This window comes from Equus caballus, chromosome 31 (assembly GCF_041296265.1).
Source record: "Equus caballus isolate H_3958 breed thoroughbred chromosome 31, TB-T2T, whole genome shotgun sequence".
NCBI lineage: Eukaryota > Metazoa > Chordata > Mammalia > Perissodactyla > Equidae > Equus > Equus caballus.
Window position 1 is genome coordinate 6,065,146 of NC_091714.1, and position 12,009 is coordinate 6,077,154.

Here is a 12,009-nt window from a genome sequence, read left to right on the forward strand (position 1 = left end):
GGAAGGGCCGGAGAGGGGCAGTCTGCTATGTGTGTGTTGGCAGAACAAAATTGCTGCTTTTAATCAATTTTGATGACTAAAAGGAAGTTCAGAAAACTGGATGGTCTGAGGCTTCTTTATTGCAAATTTCAAAATGGTGAAAATGAATTTCCTTTTATAGAGAGGTGAGAAAAATGAGTATTTTTGTAGAAAGTAAGTTAGATAGAGATGCAGGAGACAACATTTGAGTGGAGACTTCTTGACCAAGGATTTTGCTTAGACTGTGACTTTTTGGCTCTAAGAGGACAAATTTGACCTGATGATTACTAGCAGGAGGCGCTAACATTTCTTTTTCTTACGCGCCTTCAGCCTGTGTGTATATTAAAACTAGCACGTGTATCACCTCATAGACTTTGAGTTAAAATTAGTACTACCATAGCCACTTTTTTCTTCTATGGCACCTTTGGTTTAAGTGTCTTAATATTGTCCAAATGCTTTATTCAGTGAGGAAGAGAAAATTGCACTATTTTTCTTTAAGCGATCCAAACAAGAATTTTTTCAAAGAAAAAAACCTCTCCAGAATATTCAAATTACTGCTTCTCTTGCTAATGATCAAATCTACAGTATTTTTAAAACATCCTTGAAAAACTTGATCTGCTTCTTGTGGACATGATACTCATCAGACTTTATCTTAAAAATTTAAGATATTCTATTATAGTAAGAACGGAAAGAATGCTGTCAAAATATTGGTTAAAGTTAATTGAATTTGGAACGCATGCTAAAAGCAGGTAGACCTCGTTTCTTTTCCAATGCTATTAAATTACTAGATCAAAAGGTTAGCTCAATATAGACTGACTTATACTGTGTACTTCAATTACATATTACTATTCTATGAATATTGTGCTTTGCTTAGAATTGGTAGTTATTGAATATAAGCTTTTAAAATTTTATCTCCAAAATGACGAATTGGAAGGTTCATTTTCTAGAGAGCTCTTTATAGATTTCTACTTCTGAAATTAAATGTTCAATATCTAGATTTCATATAGGTGGGGGAAAAAAAAAGATTTACCTTGATTATCAGCTACCATGATTTTTTAGCCTTTATGCCGCAGTTTTGATTTTCCCTTACCTTTCAATCTATTTTGCATAATGTTGCAGGTTCACACTTTCTAAGGTACAGCTGCAAACATGTCAACTCCTCCCACCCTCTTCCCCTATCCCATCCAATCTCCTTGGATGCCTGTGTTGGAGCAGAGCCTCAGTCTTTCCTTAGGAGTCAGGGCTTCCTTGATGGTGATGGTAGCTGTCACTGTCTCTTGAACTTGTTTTGCTATTAGCTGCCTTACTACCGCTCCATCTCCAGAGCAAATGGACCCAGTGTTGCTACCTGTCCATGCTTTGTGTTTGCCCCATTGGCTTGCACTAGTTTCTTCACTTGGAGCATCTTGCCCCATCTCCAGATGTACAACTCCTACCCCTCCTACTCTTCTCAGTTCCAATGATACCACATTTTGGATCCTCTGACTGCAAAAAACTTCTCTCCCTCAGTAATTTTAACTCTACTTCTTATGACATCATTGCTTTCATCAATTGGGGTTACACATGTGATGGATGTGAGAGTCCATGGAAGTGAGAGTTCATTTACTATTTGCCTTGTTCACACACCATTAGCTTAGGGTGCAGTATGGGGCTGCTATGGGGCCCATAGGCCAGCCATAGTATGACCCCTGCCAGCTCAAGGAGCAGTGAAATCAGGACATAGGTTTAAAGGGCAAGCTCAAAAACTCTTAAGACTGCCAAAACGCAGATGAGGTCAGTGCAGGAGCTGTGCCTGTGTATATGCAACAGAGGCCACGTGTGGGAGCAAATATTGTGATGGTCCAAAGATGGCAGAGCTCAGGAAATGACAGCAAAAATACATTTTCTGGAGGTGATAGCCTCTCCTCCTGAAGTGATAAACCTGTATCTCATGGATACAGTCAGAGTCGCCAGATCTGGGGAGGATGGGTGGAAATGGGGCAGAAGCTCTGCAGAATGGACATGTAGGGAAGACATGTGAAGAAGAACCAACTGGCCCTGCAGGGGCAGACCTCAGAGAACGCCTCAACATCTACTTCACAGAGGTGAGGAGGTGCAAAGGCTGTACCTCGTGATGTGGCAATGGATCCTGATTCGAAGGTGAGCAGGGTTGGGCCAAGGGCAGATGCCCTCTTAGATTGATTTGGTTTGGGGAAGAAGAGAAAACAATTCTTTCCAGGAAGTTCAATAAGGCAGGAACTATCTATCTTTGTGGAGTAGACTCTCCTTCTCTCACAGGAAGATCCTCCAATTAGCTGGAATGTCCAACTCATAGTGAGTAATTTGAAACAAAAGCTGGTATCGCATCAATCCTCTAAGAAAAAATATGAGGAGTAGTGAAACTTCCTAGAGGAAGAATATTCACAGACTCACAGATACCAGTGTCTCCAAATGTGGCAAGATGATGAAATGTCTGATTGAATATTAAAACTTAATTAATAAAAACTAATAAACAATGGAGCAATCACAACTGTGTAAATAGCCCCCAGAGCAAATCCACAAAATCTCAGGGAACAGACAGCAAGACGACTGGAGAAAATGACAAGTAAGTTGACAGAAGTCAGGAAAGAAGTGAAAGAGAGAATCACAGAAACAAAGATCAAATTAAAAGCACAGGAAACATAGCCCTACAGAAAACACAGTAAAGACCCAGATAATAGGAACCAGAAGACTCTAGCAAAATCAAAGTGAAATAGGGAATTTAAAATGACTAGAGATAAAGTGAGAGAGAGAGAAGACAGGCATAGAGATTTTGAAAACATGCATAATTGGAGCTCTTGCAGAGGGAAAATATACAGAAACAGCACAAATATTAAGACTTAATTCAAGAAGTTGTTGTTAAAATAAGACTTGAAGCCATCTTTTGGAAGAGCGCACTATGCATCAGTGAAGGCTGACCCAGAATGCTCAGCACTAGTGGGTCTGTGACCCATCCTTCTCTATCCTGGGAATGGGGTGGAGAAAAAGAGGAAGAAATGACCGTATCTTCTTGTAAACACGCTCTGGACATCCTGATGTTTATTAGGGGAAACAGAATGGAGCAAGATGCCACTTAATGGGAATATAACGTGGAGACGTTTCATGATTGAACGTAATACCCTCCACACATTCCTTGGAGACCTCCAACCTGGAAGAGAGTGCCCATGAATGTGTCCAGCAAGGACTTCCGGAGCTACGCTGGCAGTCTGACTTCATGCTTCCCTGTGTCTGGCAGTTACTTGTACCCTTTGAATTATTAATAAAGAGGCAAGATCTCTGATTCTTGTGAGCCTGATTTGAAAATCTGACCCTGTGTATTATCTCACCAAGGCATATCCTATGTTACTGCGTTTTAAATATAAAGAAAAATAACTGGACAGCCAGGCAAAAGGATCGAGTCACTTATAAGGGGGAGAACTCATGTTGGTCTCGGAATTCTCCCCAGCTACCTTCAAGGTCGGAAGAGAGTAGAGACAGACCTACACAAACTAAATGAAATAAAATATGTCAGATTTTAGATACAGTTGAACTAGTCTTCAGATACAAAGACAAAAGGTAAGCAGTTTTGAAAACACAACTTTAGGGGATATTGTTTCTTTCATTTATGAGGAAACTGCTAGAGGTCAGTCCTCAGTCAGCCCAGAGATGACAATACGATCAGCACTGGGTATCAAATAGATTTAACTGAAGAACTAAGACTAAAACAAAGTGGGGGTTAAGTGGCAAAACAGAATATAAGTGTTAAATGCTCTGACAATGTAGAAATGATACAACTAACAAAAATAAGAGGAATAAGGGAGGGGAAAGAAGATGGGAAGTAGAGTTAATTTGCCACTTGCCTGATGTGCAATAGTTGAGAGTTAAAAGCATCATTTGAGCAGGTATATCAAGTGATAGATAAATAGGTGTAAGCAAGGTAAATGCCAAATAACTTGATTTTATTTAAACAATTTTTAGGCCAAAGAGGAAATACAATCCCAAATTACAGAATAAATAGAAAACAATATAATAAAAATACTGCATATCAAAGGCTATGAAAGGCCACTAAAATGCTCAGAGAAAAATGCATTACCTTAAATCTTTAGATTAAGTAAAAATAAAGAATTAAAAAACAATTAAACTAATTCAAAAAGTTAGGAAAGGAGCAACAAAATAAACTGGATAAAATTAGAAGAAATTTTTAAAAGGAAAAGCTGAATTTATTAATTAGCAAAAATGGAGAATGTACGAACAAGAAACAATAAGCAGGGTATGGTGGGGGAGATGCAGAGTAACAGAAAATGGAAGGAACGAAAAGAAACATAGGACATTACTTTGTTCAAGTCTATGCGAATTAATTTTAAATTTGGATAAATTGAAAACATTTCTAGGAAAAGGCAATTTGTCAAAACTGATGCCAGAGAAGAAGGAAAATCTAAAAAGACTTGATTTCTATGGGAGAAATATGGAAGGCTATCAAAGAGCTACTCTCACCAAAACCAAAAGGAAAAAAATCACTAGGCCCAGGCATGAGAATTCCACAAATAAAGCGGGTTTTTTTTCCAGAGCTTCGGGTGAAAAAATGGGAAACTTTCAAATTTTTCCCTGGAGGAAGTATAACATTATACCAAAGGACAAAAATTATAGAGAAAGTAAACAACAGACCAACATCACTTATGAATACTGAAGCATAAATCTTAAATAAAATATTAGCAAACCAGATCCAGCAGCATATTAAAAGAATGATGCATTATTATCAAATGTAGTTTATTTCAGAAATGTAAGGATGATTCATTAAGAATTCCATTAATAAAATTTATCATATTAAGGATTACGTAAAAAGTATTTATGATCATTTCCATATGATCGTATGTAATATTCAATGACCATTGTTGATAAAAACCAAATAAAAAAGAGTGGAATACTTCCTTTATAAGTTAAAATATGTCTATCTCAATCCAAAAGACAGAATAAATCTATCTCAGTCCAAAAGTCAGCATCATGCTTAATGGAGACATATCTCAAGTATTCCCAATAAAGTTCAACTGTCACGATTATTGTCATTATTATGTAACATCTTCCTATAGATAATAGCCAGTGCTATTATTTGAGAGAAAGAAATTAGAGGTAAACAATCGCAAAGGAGAAGAAAAAATAACCACTTTTTGAATGCTACATATTTTATACCTGGAAAACCTAGGAGAATCAACTAAGTAAGCAAAAGAAGTCAATAAAGCAGTGGGGATGAAAATTAATATACAGACTTCAACAGCTTTTATACAACCTATATGCAGAAAACGTTAAAATACTATGGATGGACCCGTGCGATAGGAACAAAAAGAAAGACGTACCATGCTCTGGGATCATAAAGATGCCAATTCTATTTGTTTGTTTTTAAATTTAAAAAGATTTCAATAGAAATGCCAATAGGTTTTTAATTTTAACTAGACATATCGATCCCAAATTTCATATGTAAAAATACACAAGCAATGATTGCTAAGAAAACTCTTTAAAAGGTCAGCAATTGGTGTGTGGGGCAGATAAGAACTACCAGATATTAAATATACCAGCATACAAATATGAATACATACAGGAATTTAGTTTGTCTAAAGACACCATCTCAAACCAATAGTTAAAACATGGACTAGTTAATATAATCAATATAATAAATGATGTTGGGACAATTGGGTAGTTACCTGGAAAACACAGATTTGGAACCATACCTCCTACTTTATACCAGGATAAATTCCAAATGGATCAATGATTTAAATATGAAAATAAAGTCATAAAAGATCTAGGAAAATTCCTTTATAAACATGAATTGGGACTCAATTTCCAGAAGCAAAAAACAAAAAAAAATTGATTTATCCAGTTCCAGAAGTTTAATAACAATTTTTGTTAAGGATACTTTAGGGAAATAGTCATTCTCAAATGACTTGTGTGTTATTTTTATTTATTTATTTATTTTTATTTGTGGTGTTTTTGACGGAATTTTTATGTAATCAAATCTATCTTCTTTTATGTCATCTTTCTTTACTGTTATATTTGCCCATATTATGTTTTGGCTTCTTTTTTTTCATAGTTGAACTTTATGTTTTACATTTAATTTTTCAAGTCATGTGTATTTTTAAATTTTAGTGATAGTGTGACATGGGCCCAATCATTTAAATTTTTTCCCCCAGGGAGTTAGCCTGCTAACTTAACACTTCTTTATTAGATGATCTTTTATTTCCCCACTGATTTGGAATGCCATTTTTATAAAATATTAAATACTTTTAATATACTCTTGGATTTATTTCTGTTATACTGATCTAACTATACTATTATTAGGGCCACAAAATTTTAATTACTGTTATTCTAATATCTGGTAGAGTAAATATCCCATGCTTTTCTCTTTTTTTCTCACTATTTACTTGGTTTTCTCACCCATTTATTCTTCCATGTGAATTTTGAATCACTTTTTTAAATATCCATAAAAGCCTTCCATTGGCTCATTAACTCGCTGAGGTGGAGCATCCTTACAGTGTTGAATTGTCATAGTTGAGTTCTTTGCTCTCAAGAAGTGAAAACTAACTTTAGATAACTTAAGCGTAAAGAGAACTTACTGGAAAGGTATGAGGTAGCTTATAGAATCAAAGAGGAAAGTAAAGAACCAGATCTCAGAAAAGAAGCAGGAATTAGGGAAGCTCTGGGGATATAGGTGGTCTGAACTGAGGATGACCTCTTCAGACCCATCAAAGGGAAGAATCATCTGAAGCATCTTCCGTACCTCTAGACTCTCAGTCCAGCTTCAAATCGTCAGGCAGAGCCCAGTCAGCCTAACTTGGTTCACATGCTCACCTCTTGCTCAGGTGGGAAGGGCCTCTCAGTGGTCCCACCCCACTTACAGTGCTTGTAATGATGAGGTTAGAGCCCCCAAAGAAGACCAAGGGCCTGTTAGCAGTGCAAAATGGGCAGAAACAATGACCATCACTACACTTGTCGGCCCAACCAGTAAATTCCCACTAAAGAGCTGTCTCTCCATTTCTTCCAGTCTTTAATACTCCCAAATGGTTTCTTTCGTAGAGGTCGTGCAGCGTTCTTATTAAATTTACTTCAAGGAGTTACATAGTTTGGGTGGTAACTCCTCATAATTCTGAATGGGATCTTTTAAAAGCTGAAATTTCCAGCTGGCTGTTGCTGGGAATCGAGGAGAGATGAGCAAATATTTTAATTCGTTTGCCAGGTGAGAAGGCTGTTAGAGAAAGTCGAATGCGGTTTGAAAAATTTAAAATACCAAGTAGGGAAAATGAGCAGCACATCATTTTGGTCTATCTGCCTAGGCAGGAAACACGCCTTAGGTTCCTGGAAAATGAGCAACGCAGCGAGTGTGAGAAGGCTGGAGGGAGCCCAGGGGGTTGAAAATTTGAAGAAAGAGAAATATGACAGCGACCCAAAGCTAATTTCCTGCTTTTTAAGGAGGTGTCGATAAAAATAAAACACAAAATGAACATTACATAAAAGTGGGTGAAACCATGACCCTAGAAGATTTAGAGTGAAATTTGGCAAATCTGTTGTTACGGCTGATAGAACCATTACACAATTTTTTAAAAAGTACAGACTAAGCTGTCAGAAAAAAATATGAATAGCAGACTGAACTAATACTTTCTCATAAAAGAAATAAAGCAACTATTTCGACTCTGTCAGAAATAGGAAGTCAAATTATATCAGGTAAATAAAAGATTTTGATGAGATTTTAAACGCAGATTGTTTGAAGGGAAGACTGTCACCTACAATATTTCAATATTTTCCAAGTATCATGCAATTTACTTTGCTTTTCCATTAAACGCCGTACATTTAAAATTAATACGCTGTTTCCTTATAATTCAATAGTTTCTTTTCTTTTTAAATTACTTTAATATTTTCTAAAGCAGCATAGTGAAGCAGCATCTCATCTGTTAGAAACTCTTCTTCTCAAGAGTAGAAGGGACTAATCGGAATGTTGCTTAGCTTTCTTTCCCAGAGCTGCCAATATTGAAACAGCATGGTGAAATTTCAGAAAGTTAGCAATTGGAAGAGAAAGACAAACAGACTTCATTAATGTGGAATTCGTAGTAATTTGTTAGGGACGTGTTGAAGTTTGCTTGCTTCGCAAGCCTCACTGACAGATTGAGTAAATAGTTTAAATATGACGGGATTTGTATGATATTTTCTAATAGTTTTATTTTTAAACACTTAATACTTTAGAAAGTCTGCACATATAAGTAGAATTGATATACAGAAAAATTACTTTTTAATCCAACCTTTAAAGCAGGTCTTCTGTAATATCTCATTAATAACATTTGAGTTGTGTTAGATACTTCAAAGGAACAAACTATATCTTTCAAATGTGTGATGATCTAAGCTTTTCATTAACTGAAAATAGCATTTAGTACAAGTGATGTGAAATATTATGGCCTCATGGGATATGTAAGGTCTTAAAAATACTTTAAAAAATTGGGACTTAGAAGCAGGACCCTTTCTATTCTCGTATGTTGACTCATTTCTTAACCAAGCAACTACTGAATACTTGGCACGTAGTAGGTATTCAATAGTTATTTGGTAAATAAATGAGCCGAAATAAGTCATTCAGTTACGAAGAGGCTGGGACTCTTACGCTGATGGGTCTGCAGGACGTTCTGGGGGCAGAAACGCCCCATTCTGAGTCAGAAATTGAGTGAAGCCAACAGCTGTGGAAGGATGCAGTGGCCATTTTGGTCACAGGGATGAAGCATGGTGTTCTCCTGGCTGAAGACTTCTGAGAACGGGGCATCGCCAGGTTCTGAGGGTAAAGACCCCAGGAAGATTAGTTCATGAAGCAATTTCCCTAGTGGTGACTTATCCAGGGTATTCTCCCACCTCTTCAAGATGCCCACTTCGCCATAGGGTTTGCTTGGTGGTTGGTACCACTTTTGTGACTCTTGACTTCTGGGTCTCTGGCCAGGTTCTAGGCATTCAGCCTTACATGTTACAGACATTTTCTGTTAAAAGCTATGCCATATGGTGAGGGGTTAACTGTAAATTAGGGCAGGAAGGAGCCGTGTACTCATAAAACAGCGTTGTCCCAGGGAGAGGGAAATTTTCCCAAATCTTGTGGTTCTCAGATGAGGCAGTGGTGCAGAGCTTGAGTGCTGGGATCTGATGGCTTGGATGCAGCCCCAGCCTAGCTGTCAGACCAAACAAGTCATGGAGCCTTTGCAGACAAGGGTGACAAAGGTATGTAATTCATGGGGATTGAGAGGTAATACACACAAAGCCATCTGCATATTGCTTGCACAGAGTAAATGATCAATAAATGTTAGGGAGAAAGGAAGGTCAGGTGGACATGTGAGAGTGCAGAGGTTGTAGAATGCTCTCTTAGATCCAAGATGCTCATCCAGCACGGGCCCCTGGCCCTGCCCCTGCACACATCTGACCTCACCTCCTATCCCCTCTCACTTCTCCCAGGCAATTGTCTGACTCCCTTCCCTAGACTTCTGTCCCCATCCTTACAACACTGGCCAGGAAATTCACATTCACGGAAAATAAGTAATTTGCTCTATACTCTCTTGCTGAACAGCAAGATGGTGAAATACTAAATTGACCCCAAATTACCCCTCCTCTTGTATTTCATTAAATTTCTCAACTATGGTGCATTTACTCTTTAGAAATATCCTACTTACCAGTAATATATTTACCCATAACTTTGAAATCTAAATGTAGTTTCTGATTTTATAGTATTTTTACCCACTGTCTGAAAGAATGGAATGGACCCATTTCTCTTTCCCATTTGTAAAACTGATAATTGATATTTCTAGCCATCTTGATAACATAAGGAAAAAAAATTCACCAACATGAGATATGTAAGAATTTGATTTTATAGTGGCTTTAGAATATTTTAATCAAAGACAACTACTAATTCAATTAAACACAAATGACTTTATAGGAATTGTTCTATTACTGTTTTTTCATGAAAAGATAATTGCAAAGTGATGACAGAATGATTTTAATGCTAAATAATTAGAGACACACCAATATCCACTTAAATTTATGGATCAAATTATTATTTGCAGAAGTGAACTGTATAGTAGTCAAAATATTATGATATTAATCTTTGAATCAGAATTGAGAAGCATTCTATTACGGTAAATGCTAAATATAAAAACTTCAGTGTTATTTATCTATTTTTTATCACTGAAATAAAATCCTAGTGGAATATTTAACCTGTGTGTGTTGGTATTTAACCAACATACCAACGAGCTATTTTGAAAATCAGTTGTTGTCTTAAGGCAAAGTAGGAAAGTCTGTGCTGCTGAAAAAAAAAATGAGGCATTATTTTTATTTAGCCTACACCTGGAATGAAAATATTTAGAATTTAATAGGTGGAGTGACTGGTTAGGTCATTAGTAATAATAACAGCAGCAACAGCTAACACTGTGTGCTTTTTACAAATCAGTGACTACTCTAAATTATTTATGTTTATTAACTCATTTAATCCTCACAGCAATCATATCAGGGCAGGAATTAATAGGATCACTTTCATCTCAGTCTGTGCTTGGAGACTTCATTTATTTACATTTCTTCAGACTGTTAAAAAAATACCAATGGGCCCAAACTGCACTGGGGAGAGAAGCGGCTGCAGCGTGTGGAAAGGAAGCCTGCGCATCCACGGGAAACACCTGGAACCCTCAGCCTCCGGGGCTTCCCTTATCCAGGGAAAAGGAAGTGAACCAGCTGGGTCCTGTGCTTGGGTGATGCAGCCGCCCATGGCCGGGACAAACCCACAAGCAGCTTCCTCATAAGCTTATCAGGATGCATGGAATTCCTAGCTTTAGTCAAGAAATCATCTCCAGCAGATCCCCATTATAGTCCATTTATTTACTCACGCCTGCACACATTCATTCATTCATGCAGCAAGCATTTACTGGGAGCCTGCTATTACGTTGTGCTGAAGATCCACAGACACATATGTTCGTTAGAGTATTGGTCCTTAAAGAACTTGCAGTTTAAAAGCAAAGCAAGATCCTTAGCACAGGTCACCATAAAAATGTGCCTTCAAAGCTTTGCCTTACTTCATCTCATTAGATCCTGTCCTTGGCCTGAGGCAGTGGCTTTACTCCCAGAAGGCCAGGCCCTTATCACCCCAGGCCTAGATACTTGCAAAACACCCTTGTTTCCTAACCCTATGCTTCTTCCTTTTCCAATTCTTTCCGCACAGCTGCCAGATTTCATTTTCGCAACGCAGCTTCTCCTCTTGTCAATTTCATGCTTTTAAAAGCCTGCAGCAACCAACACCTGCCCCCGCCCCCATTTGCCTACAGGTCATGTGCAATTTGTCACCAATCTACCCTTGCCCTTATTTTCCAGCGCTCGCCTTGAATATGCCTTGGGCATTCCCACCTCTGCCTCTTGCACCCACAGCTTCCCTGACCTCAGATGCCCCAGTGTCTCCTTGTGGCCAGTTGTGCTCATCTGTCTAGGTCCAGCCCAAATCTCGCCCCGGGCAGCTTTTCCCCATCACCCCCAGTGACCACTCTCATGCCCTTGAATGACTTCAGTCAGCGCCAACTGTTTGCAAGGATCAGGTGCACACGCGGTCTGGTGCAGCTAGCTGGTTCCCTGTATACATATGGTCACAGCAGCAGAGCGCTGACAGCACAGGGCTGGCACGGAGCAGGTGCTCAAGGAGTCTGAGGGACTCTCCTCTGATGAAAAGGAGACCCACAGAGAGCATGCTCTGTGATGGAAGCCAGCCTTGCCGAATGCCGACCAAGCACGGGTTCTCGGAGAGGCATTTCCTCTCACTAAAGTCCTGGGAGGGAGACCTTTCAGAGACCCAGCCTTATTTAATTAGAGCTTTAAACGATTTGACGTCAAAAGCTGCGCTCCCCTGTGATCTAAGTGTAGGAGTTGAGTTCTAGGCAACTGGAGTCTGAATATTGCACTGTCTGACACTCTGGGTATAATTTGGGACGAGTTGTTGTATTCTGTTGATTG

The 12,009-nt window shown here is 38.3% G+C and overlaps 1 protein-coding gene across 1 annotated transcript in view; it reads right to left on the reverse strand.

Moving 5' to 3' along the window:
- Nucleotides 1-12,009, reverse strand: part of PACRG (parkin coregulated) — a 459,179-nt gene that overhangs the window by 30,158 nt on the left and 417,012 nt on the right. The window lies entirely within an intron of this gene.